Below are 11,459 nucleotides of genomic sequence, written 5' to 3'. Positions count from 1 at the left end.
AGGGGCTTTGGTGGCAAATGGATATAGGAGAGTGGCTAAATTGATGGGATGCTGTACCACCAGCCCCTTTACTCTTCTCACTGTTGGCACTGATGTGCTGATCTGTAGATAAGATGTTCCCAGCTTTGCAGGGACAGCCTAAATTTCCTCCCTGGGCTAAAAGTGTGGGTGTTCTCCCTGCTCAGCACCTCAGTTATTGGTTGATGTTATCAGACCCCTTTGACAAAGGTGGGGGCTTACATTAGCTCAGCCCCTTTGGCCCTGAATGAGCCACTGTCCTTCACAGAGCCCCAGTAAGAGGTTCATTCAGTGGGTGTCCTCTGTTCCACGAGCAGCTTTGTTTCTCCATCACAGCCAGGTGAAGCCCAACCCCATCCACATATGGCTGGGATCCCTGCTGATTGCCAAGCTGCTCACTGAAAAGGTATTAAAGGAAAAACCCACGGTGCCAGGTCCTGATCATACTCCCAAGGACTCAGTGTGGTTATGCTGCTCCATGCCAGCTGTGTCCCAGCCCTGATGTTTGATGATGAAAGTGGCTGATTCTGTGATTTACTGATCCTACCCTTGGTTAGTTTTTCCTACCCAGAGTGAGGATAAGCCCTTGGATTTGCAGACATTTTGAGGATTGTGGTTTTAATTTTTTTTCCCCTTATTGTGTATGCAAGCTTCAAAAGCTCTTATGCCTTGATCCAAAGCCCAAAGTCAAGGCAGGGGATATATATCAAGTCTAGGTATGTTCCTGTCACAGGCAGCACCAAAAGATTGTTGGAGTTGAAATGAGTGAGGGTGCTGCTCTTACTTGGTCCAGCCCATCTCCCAGATGCTTGACCTCCAAGGAGAAGCAAGGAGGAGCCTCTGCTCCTCAGTCTCACCTGCAAAACGCCTTTGTCAGAGACTCAGGCACAGTTAACTAGGACAAAGGACAGAAAGCCTCCTCTCAGAGCTGCCCTCCCTCGAGCCACAGCTAGCCAGATACCCAGCACTCCTGCATCAGGGCCAGCACCACACAGGTCACAGCACCAGGAGCATCCACAAGGTTTTCACCCAAGCAACAGCCAACAAGTTTCACTAATGCAGATTTGCAAAGGAGGGATGTGACTCTGGCTGAACTGGAGCATGGCTACAAGCAAATGGCAGCGTTCACCAAGCACAAGCATGAAGGGAATGATGCCAAAATGACATTTAATAATTGGGTCTTCCTGAAAACAGCATCTCAGCACAACTACAAAACTCACCAAGTTTACTGAATGTCCTCTCACAGTGTCAGAAAAAGACAGCAGCAATTAGCAAGGGGGGCTAGAACATGATTGCTGTAGATGAGAGAGGACCAACCCCAGACTTCTAATGCCAGCTTCTGTTTTGTGCTTTAGGAACTGCATGAGGGCTGGCTTGTTGCACCCAGCCCTGAAATGAAGTACAGCTAATTCATTATGTTGGACCCTAAAACAAAGAACCTAACTACAATAGCACAACACCATGACTTCACCAGAAAAATCAGGATACCACATCCCTTCCAAGGAGCCAGAAGAGATGGGAGCATGGTTTCTTTACAACATCTGTCCTGTGGTCCCCAGGGAATGAGCACAGAGAAAAGCTCAGCACATCTTGATAAAAAATAAAATTAAATAAAATTAAATGAAATAAGGCATCCTTCTTTCTTGTGCTGGAGTGTCCCACACCAGGCTGATTACAGGGTCTGGATATAAAGAGGTCCCATTTTGTGGTAGCAATATGGCCATTGTGGGATGCCACAGCTGGAGGAGGTTATGCGACGACAGCTACGGCCCAGGAGACAGCCCCAGAGTGCCCTGGTTCAGGAGCAATTCACTCGTTCTCAGCTCTTGGATGCCCCATAAAACAGGGCACATCTCCCAGTGGCCCTGCAAGGACTCTCATGGGAGCTCACTGAAAAGCTGAGAACCAAAGTGAGGCTGAAAACACATCAGCACCTCACAGGTCACAGGATTTGAGGACGTGCTACCAGCCTGGAGCACCCTCTCTGCTCCAAGCCCACAAAACAATGCACCAGAGAAAGTTCTTAGCCTTCAGCATCCATCTTCCCTTCCCACAGCTGCAGCAGCAGGATCACTGCTGGAGCCTGCACCGTCCCATTTTCTGTACCCTGATATGAACCCTTCCAATTAAACCACTGAACTGTTCCCAGCTCAGCCTCCCATGCATGAAAACGTCCTGTTATTTTGCACCTGCCAAGAGCTGTGTCCCAGCAGATCTATCTTGAACTGACACTTGAGGATAATTAAACCTCTCTCTCCTCCACTGGCAGCGCAGCAGATAAAAGGAGAGCCCTGGGGCCCTCGAGTCGCTGTTGTGGTGGGTTGCTCGTGTACAAGTCGTGGAACGTGAGATGAGACTCAGTTTCTCAATAGAGACATGGGCAAGAGAGCAGGGGCCCAGCTTGGCAATTTGCCCTAATTTAGCAGGGGAGCAAGATGTCAGAAGCACGCAGGCAGCTCCCCTAGCCGGGCGGATCCTCTGATGAGCAGAGAGCTGAAAACAAAGTGTCTGGCTGAGATCAAATGGAACCCCTGCTGTTGCTAAACCTGGGGTATCATCCCTCATGCAGCCAGCAGTCCCTAGGGACCCAGCTGTGATGTTCCAGGCACCCTTGGCATCTTCTCTAGCTTTAGTCCGAGCAAGGACTGGCTCCCATTGCCCCCACCAGCACCACTGGAAGCCAAGTGCCCCACAGCATCAGCCCGAAGTTGGCTGGTTTTGGGAGCTAGCGGCAAGATGGGAACCTGTCACCTCACACCACACTGTGCCTATCTCCTGCGCCAGCTGCCTGAGGTTGCTGGATGCATCCAACCTCAAAGCCGAGCTTCGATCGGGGTGGTTTTGAGGTTGGCACTGAGCATCTGCCGTTGCTCCGAGCTGGGCCTCCAGCCCCTCGGGGCATTGGGGGGACCCAGAGCACGGCCACCCTGTCTCTGCCCGCCCCACAGAGCCCTTCGCGCCGGGAGCGCCCTTCACTCCGCGGAGGGACCCTTCCCTCATCCCCGCCCCGCTGCGAGGGGATCCAGTCCCACTTGCCGAGTGATGCGCTGCAGAGCCGCAGGTCCCCGGGGACTATGGATGTCCCCCCCGGCTCCGGGAGGATGGATGGATGTTCTCCCCCCACCAAACCCCATGCCGGCGCCCCCGATCCCCTCCGCCGCCGTTACCTGCGCGGGCTGGGGCGGCGGCCGGGCGGGACGCGCCGCGCTGCAGCTGGGCTCGACTCCCCGGGGCTCGGCGCATCCTCCGCCGCTCGGGAGGGCTCGGCCGGGCTCCCTCGCCCCGCTCCCCGCCGCTCTCCGCCTTCCTCCGCGTTCCTCTCCCGCTCACCCGCATACCCCGGGGCTGGCGGCTACTGCCGGGCTCCGCTCGCCGCCGCGGCGCCGCCACCTCCCGCAGCAGCCGCCGCCGAAGCGAGGCGCCGCGCCCCCCGTCCGCCCCCGCCTCCTCCCCGCTCTCGGCCCCGCGACTGCTTTAAAGGGAGAGCGCCTGCATTGAGGGAGCGCTGTCTGACATCCCCTCCAAGATGCACCGCACCCCCGTAGCTCTCCATCCCTCCCCGGGCGGCTGGGTGTGCCATGAGGCTGAGTCCCGACAGCCGGACCCAGTGATGGCCTTCGTTCCCCTGCAGAGCCCGTTTTAGTGAGCGCGTTCGTCCACTCATCCAGAAAATTCTTATCCCACGGGCTGAGTTTGCCTTACCCCTTCCCAGGGCTGCAGGGAGTGGAGCCACCAAGGGCTCGGCACAGCAGACCCTGTCCAGGAGAAAGCTGTGAACCCCTTTCCCAAAGCTGCCACCCTGCCACACTTCTGCTTCAGATATCATCGGATGTTTTCGTTTTCTCCTGCCAATATTATCCTTATTCAAGTGGGAGCCGAAGCTTGCAGGTCTGTGGGTTTTAATCAAAACTGGAATTCTCTTCACACAGTCACTTATCTCTGTTTGTCTTGCCGGAATGAAGCAAGGTGTTTTAGAGCATTTTGGGCTGTGAGTGCATCCCTGCCCCGAGCAATCTCCAGCTGCCACAGTGAGGGCAGGAGCCGGGGGCAGGAGCAGGCAGCCGGCTCAGGTGTCTAGAGCTGGGATCGGGGCGGTGGATTTGGGCTCTGCAGCATCCCACAGCCCTGATGCTCGCTGCTTTCCGCTTGGTGTTTTTCATCAGCGAGCACCATCTGTACCAGAGCCGGCAATTGTTATGACCTTTAAGGCTCCATCCAGTGGCCACTTCCTTCAGATGCTTTTGTGTCTTACTACGATCCCAGGCATGCTGCCAAACTCTAAACGCACAATGAAGGCAGGGAGCATCTTTCCTTCAGTTTCACAAAGGAGAAACATCACCAAAAACACCTGCCCAGATGCCAGGAGTGGGTCTAGAATTATTCCTGTTCCATTAATACAAGAGATGAGTGAGATAGGAAAGCACACCTGGTAGGAGGATTGTAAAATAATTAATGCATAATGTTAATAATGATCTTCTTATTCCAGCTCGGCTTATTACCACAAGCTTTGCTTGAGTCCACCATGATGTGCTGCATAAAGCAGATATCTCCTGAATCTGATTTCCTGTTTGGAGATGATCTCTAGCTGAGAAATTACCTGCTCTCAAAACTGATTAGAGTCCTCATCAACAGATTCTTCACCCATCCTTTAGGAAGGCCCTAGAATATACAGGGAATTGAGAATAATTTCATGCAGGAGGTAAAATCTGGAGTTGGTGGCTCAGCTGTGTGCCATTCCCAGTGAAAATCCAGACCAAGCAGTGATGGCAGCAGATTCCCAGCCCTAATCCAGGTGCTCTGAGCTGCCCTGCTTTGATCAGTGAAGGTTTTGCTCCTGTGCCATCTTCCAAACTGATAGAAGGTTTGCTGCCTCTGGTTCATTACCCCTTCCACCCCAAGCACTTTGGGGGGGCTGTCCCAAGTGCCAGGTGCCTGCCAGCCCCTGAACAGAGGCAGACTGGTGTCAGCAGGCCCTGCCCTCAGGACCAGTGTTCCCTGCCTTGGGACACTGGGACCTCTGAAGTTGCTGGCTGTGCACCATGCACCCAGTCACCCTGGAGAGAGCCAGGCATGCCAGGACACTGCTGGCTGCCCCCCAGAGATCCCTGCAGTTGCAGGCAGCTGGATTTCTGCTCCCTTCACATGGTGGTCCAGCTCCATTTGGAAAAGCAATGAGCTATTTTTCCTCCTCGGCTTCCCATGGTTAAAAACTGTCTCCTAATTTCCAGCCTACATTAGCCAGTTTAAGCCTTTTTGTTCTTGTGCTACAACAGTCTTTTAGCTTAAATAGTTCCTTTCTGTACCTGGTGTTTACTGGCTTGATATATTTATGGAGGGTAATCATATTCCTGTTTTGCCTTTCTTTGCTGGGCTAAACAAGCCAAGTGCTTTCAGCTTCATCTTACAAGACAGGCTCTCCATTCTGCCCCATGCTAATAGCCCTTCTCTGCACCACTCCCAGCATGAATTCATCCTGCTGCAAGATGGGCCATCATGGCTCTGTGCAACTCCCAGGGCTTGGCACAGCCACCAGCACCCATCCTGCCTACACTGGTGCCACCCCAAAGCAGCTCCAGGCATGGTGGTGCTGCACAGCTGCTGGCCTTCCCCCCACCAGACTGTCACCTGGATGAGGTGACACTGGCAGGAGGCACTGCCTTCTGCCTCAGGCTGGCAGCAGAAAGGCCAGGTGTTCCTGCACACTGAGGAGAGCTGGTTTCTCCCCTCTCTGCCACACTGCATTGGTGCACAGGTGCAGCTCTCTCACAGGGGCTTATAAACTTCCATAGCCTTAAAGGGAACTCACAGAGGACGCGCAGACTCATCCCCCTAAACGCAGGAGAGAGATGGTATCACCATGCTCTGATGGTCACTAATAACTTTACCTCTCCTGTGCTATTCTCAGCAGAGATAAACTTCCAGTGTCTGATGAGCCAGAACAGAAATATCCAATGGCTTTCTGTTCTTTTCTATTTTTGCTGCAAGCTGGTTAACCCTGAAATCCAATTACTGCTCATTATTCAGTGGAACTTGCCTCTTATCAAATGGACACACTGCAGGGCTGCTATGCTGACTCCTAGTGCTAATGGAGCCACAAATTACTCCTGCCACGCTCATGGACCCATAGGTGTGAGCCCGAGGGTACAGCACTCCACACACATGCAGAGCTCCTGCATGCTCACTCCTGCATTCCTTCCTGGGGCAGGCAGCCCATTGCTGCTGAGCACACCAGCTGTGGGATAATGGGATAACACACTCCCCAGAGCTGCACCTGGCTCCCAAGGTTGGTGAGGCATGGTCTTGCTGCAGTCACCCTGCCCAGCCACCCATGGGTGCCGAGGGCCAGTCCCAGTCCCTGCATGGGCTGAGCAGGCAGGGAGCAGCCTTTAAGCTCCAGGGGTTACGTGCACAGTGTGAAATGCCAGAGGCTGATCCAGGCACGCCTGCCTCGGATTAGCCTGGGAGGCTCCGAGTGCGGGAGTCTGGCTCCCTGCATTAGCACGGGAAGCGGGCGCGCAGCCAAGCCCGAACGCCGCCTAATTCGCATTCGGTGCTGAATTCAGCAGGTGGGGAAAAGGAAAAAAAAAGGCTTTGCAGTTTTCTTTGCTGATTAAAGTCATGGCACAGCAAGTTTCACCTACGTTCGTTATCTGGAGGGGAGGGAAGGGGATGTTCCCAGCAGCAGCTGTTGTGATGCTCCCCATGCTCCCCCAGCACAGAGGAGGCAGCGGGCATAGATCAAACCTGCCTGTGACCCTCTGCTCCCGGGGCTGGATGCAGCCCCAGGGCCTGCATCAGTCTTCCTCCTCTGGCATGGTCTCAGGGACAGTTTCTCTGGTCAGCCTATCTTAAGCAGGTTCCACAATAGTCTCTTTTTCTTTCAGATGGTTGGTCAGTCCTTCTAAAAAACAGTTTAAGCTGATCCCCAGCAGAGAGAGATGATGGGAATGGCTAGGGACACTCCCACTGAGGAGTCCTGATGCCTGCCACACTTTCTGGCATTAAGCATCACTGGGTTGCTGGTGAGCCCTTACAAGCCCTGCCTGCTGCTCCCTCCCTCCCCACTTCTCCCTGCCTGCAATATCCACCCTCAAGTTTGTCTTTGACTGGACCAGTGAGCGATCCAGTGGGGATCCAGCCAGCCATGGGCACAGAGCAGCATCACAGCCTCATTACAGTGACACAAAGCCCTGGACCAGCGTTCACTTGCTCATCCTCACCACAGAGCTGCTGCTGTCGGCTCTTCCCTGCCTTCCCTGGCTGCAGCAGCCTTTTATTCATTGTGCTGGCCTCCCATGCCCTTCAGAGAGGTGCTCATGTGAAGTGCCATCCACTCACACCCGAGGCTTCGTGGCTGCTGGAGGATGGGAGCAGGGTGATGGATGCTTGGGCAGGATCATCCCCAGCCAAATTTCAGCTCCTGCACCCAGTCCTCTGCTTCCACTTCCTCCTGCCTTGTCAGCTCCAATTGTCCTTATTACAGCTGATTAATTCCCTGTGCCACTCTCCCAGTTGGTTAAAGGAATTAGCACCCTGGGAACGACACCAGGGATACCCAGCAGTGGTTTCCCCTCCATTGCAGGGAACAATGCTGGGCATCCACAAGAACAAAAGCCTTCAAGGTGGCAATCTGAGCTCCTGTGGGACACAGCAGGTCCTCTTGGTCCATGTCTGCTTCACAGTCTCCAGCCCTGGCTTAGCTTCCTCCTGCCCCAGCCAAAGGCAGAGCACCCCAGGGATCCGCCGGAGGGGGAAGGAGACAAAGAAACCAATGCAACTCAGTAAGTGAAAGATTAAACATAATGCCAAGTAAATTAATATACAAGAAGGGAAGGCAGGTTTTAAATTAACTCATTATACAGCCTGGTTTTCCAACCCATTTATTTATCCCATAGGTCCTGCAGCTTCATATGGAAAATGGCTTCTGCTTGAGTGCTATCAGAGCCCGAGCGCAGCACGATGTGGCTGCGCAGCGCTGCCCGAGGCTGGCAGGCGACACCTGAGCGTGCCCACAGCGATGTGCGGGGACGGGTAATTGCACATGCAAAACGTTCGGCTGTGACAGCAAACAGGACAATTGAGCAGAGAAATGGGAATCCATTTCCATGCACAATTACCTGGGGAAGGCTAAACCGTGGCTCCAGGAGGCAACAGAGATAGTCCCCCCCTTCTCCCCCTCCCAGAGCCACCTCCTCTCGGTGCTGCCTGTTTCCCTGGGGAGCAGGGCACTTCCATCCTCCCAGGAACCGGGGGATGCTGTGCCGAGCTGGATGAGCCCGGTGCTTATTACTGGGTTAGTCTGATTATGGAGCAGACAGCTTATTGAACAAGCTGTTCTTTGGGGTGGATTTTCTGGGAAAAGGGGCAGGGAAGGAAGTGAATAGTCTGAGCCTCTTTGTTTGGGAAGTGGCTGCGATCAGGCAAAGCTTTTCTACAGCATCTCTCTTATTCAGGAATTGCTGTTCCCAGGTCTTACTGATGAGCTGGAGCTGCCTCTTAATAGAGGAGAATAAATAAAAGGGCAAGGGGAAAAAAGAAAAAGCCCAGACCTCATTCTCTTCCCAGTGACTCCTCTTGAGCTGGCAAACAAAAGCCAAGCTGCATGGCAGGATGCTGGGAGCTCAGGAGAGGTGGCTGGTGCTGGAGGCAGATGCAGGTTTCCTGGGGTCTCTGCGGGCCAGGGGCAAGGTCTGGTGCTGGCTCTGCCACGGGGAGCAGCAGGGGCCAGGCCAGCAGCCAGCTGGCAGCCTGGCTTTGTCCCCACTCCTGCCTGCTGGCTTTGCTGCACTACAATTCCCAGCAGCCTGCAGGAATTGTACGCCTTTGCCTTGGAAAGCAGCATCTGAGCAGGTCAGGATAATGCACTTGAGGGGCACAGGCTCAGCGCTGACTGATGGAGGTGGAAACAGGCTGTGACACAGCACCAGGGGTTTTTGAGGGCAGGAACAGGGCCTGGGGACACAGTTATTCCCCAGCAGCACTGCAGTGGGCAGGGCAGGACTGAGGGCAGGGTGACAGGATCACCCCTTGCACATTCCCACCTCCTCCCAGGATGAGGGTGATGCTCTGTTTCACCCTCCAGCAAGAAGGATCTGCTGTCCTACTGCCTGGACAGGGAGAGGAGATGGTCCCAGATAACCCAGAAAAGGCTTCTCCTGGTCCAGTCTGGGGTCCACCTCTGTGTCCAGGCTGAAGCAAACCCATCTCTCCAAGCACTCTGAGGGCTTTTGAGTCCTAGATTCACATGGGAAATCCTGGAAGGAGGCAGCCTCCAAGCCCCCTCTGCATGTGCCTCTAATTATCACACCTTCAGCTCCAGGAGCACCAGTCCTACTTTACCCCATTCATAATTCAGCCTGACATAGCCCAGCAAAAATCAATTCACTCTTATAAGAAAGTGCCAAGGCAAATTATTTCCCAAAGCCTTCGACAAGGCTTTCTTCTCTCCCAACAACTGTATCTTTGGTGTTGAGTCCTAAATTACAGATTAACCCTTTAATTTCTTACAGTTTGCCAGGGAGCACAGCCAGACAAGTGACTAATGAAGCCCTCAGCAAGAGCACCTTGTCACCTTGCTGGCCCATCTATTAGAGGATGGGCCCATATAGCTGCGAGTCCATTCATTTGTCCTTCCCTAATTCATCCCTCCAGACACGCTATCAGCTGTACAACCCTTGCCATATGACCTTGGCAGGGAAGCAAGTGAAGCAAGGACTGCCTCAATTCCTAGAGAGGCTGCTCAGGCACATGGGTCTCTGGAGATCCCTGTCTGGCCTTCCCCAAGGCAGTTTGTGGCCATTAGAGGTTCTTCTTTTTCCTTTTCACAATGTCCCAGTAAAGTCACCATAAGGGAAAATCCAGCTTGGCATCCCTGCTGCCTTGAAAGCCACAGGCCAGGGTCCAGTCCTGATGCGCCCTGCAGCCTCCCCAGGTGAGATCCCTGGCAGTACCCACCAGCTCCTGAGCAGACCTGGCAAGAAAATACCAGAATGCTAAAAAGCCTTCAAATCTGCTCAATGAAAAGGCTTTCCCCAGCCTTGGACCACAAAGGTTAGAAATCAGAGAGAGCCCATGAAAGAGCAAATCTAATAAAGGGAGTTTTAATCAGAGCCAAGAGAAGGGGGTGAGAGAATGGATCAGAGTTGTAAACTGGCTGAAAATCAGTCCCTTCGTTATCACAAACACATCATTGGAACTTAATAGTATTTGACATCTCATTAATTTAAACCAGGAGTCTGGGGAATAGAGAGAGAAAAAGAAAGAACATTATTAATTTTAAAGACCTCCTCCTGTAAGGGCTCACATTGAAAAAGAAAAGAAAAATGTCAGAGGAAAATTGTTTCTTTATGTTTTTCCTCAATTTCCTGCCCTGTCTTTTTTCCTATAGCTTGGAAGAGGTTGATAGGCATGGAGAACTCTGGCCGAGGCTTCGCTTGTCCTCCCCACCCCAAGGGGGGAATGTTGAAAGGCCAGCCCAGCTCTGGGTTCCCATGGGGTGGATGTGGGGTGGGATATGGAGTGCACATGGCACAGCCAGGTGTCCCTAGAGCCACCTGGCTATAAACCAGCAAGAGCCACGTGCTGTGAGTCATTCATGGACAGGCTCACACAGCCTCGGCATGCTGCCCGACAACGTCCGTCTGTCCTGCATGCACCGCTGGGAGAGGAGCTGAGGACCAAAATAGCCATCCCTAAATCCAAGAGCATCCTCAGAGGCTGCAGTGAGGGGGATATCTGCTCCCTGCTCCCCTGCCAATGAGGAGCGGAAGGCAGAGCTGCCAAAACTAAAACGATTTAGGACACCGGCTCTATTGTAAGGGCAGATGGAAGGCGCTGGGGCTGCACTTGAAAAGGCAGATCTGAAAGGATGGAATTAAAGGGACTTTGGAGAAAGAGAGGCTTTCTGCTAAAGCTGATGTGCTGCTCTGCAGATAAGGCTCCACAGGTGGAGTGGCAGGCACTCTTTGGATCTAATTGGGAAAGGGAAAAACCCACCTCAACTGTCCCCAGATGCCTCTGGCAGCAGGAAGGTGGCTTCCCTTGCTCCTCCAGCTCCCACTGCCAACTTTTTAAAAAGCACTTCTGCATCTTGCCCTGGTATTTCAAGAGAATTCAATAATCTTAGGCAATTATTTCAAAGGATTTTTGAAATTGTCCTATTTTTTCCCCTTTCAGTGTGGCTGCACATCACAATGCCCGAGAAGGCCCGGCTGCCTGCGGGGTGGCCAATTTAGCTCCATGGGTTTTGACTGCTTTCTCAAGTCCCACTATTGATTTTCTGCTGGGTCCAACTGAGAATTCGGCTTATTATAAAAATCACAACTGGGGCAGAGCAATGTAGCTGGTGCTGCCTCTAGATGAGGCTTCCACCTTCCCTGACAGTGGGTCCTGCTGCCCTGCAGGCCCTGTGCTTGTAGGGCTGATGGAGTGATGTGGCCTGT

Source organism: Ammospiza caudacuta, chromosome 10, assembly GCF_027887145.1.
Source record: "Ammospiza caudacuta isolate bAmmCau1 chromosome 10, bAmmCau1.pri, whole genome shotgun sequence".
Taxonomy (NCBI): domain Eukaryota; kingdom Metazoa; phylum Chordata; class Aves; order Passeriformes; family Passerellidae; genus Ammospiza; species Ammospiza caudacuta.
The sequence above is the reverse complement of the archived record's forward strand: the minus strand, read 5'-3'. Positions refer to the sequence as shown.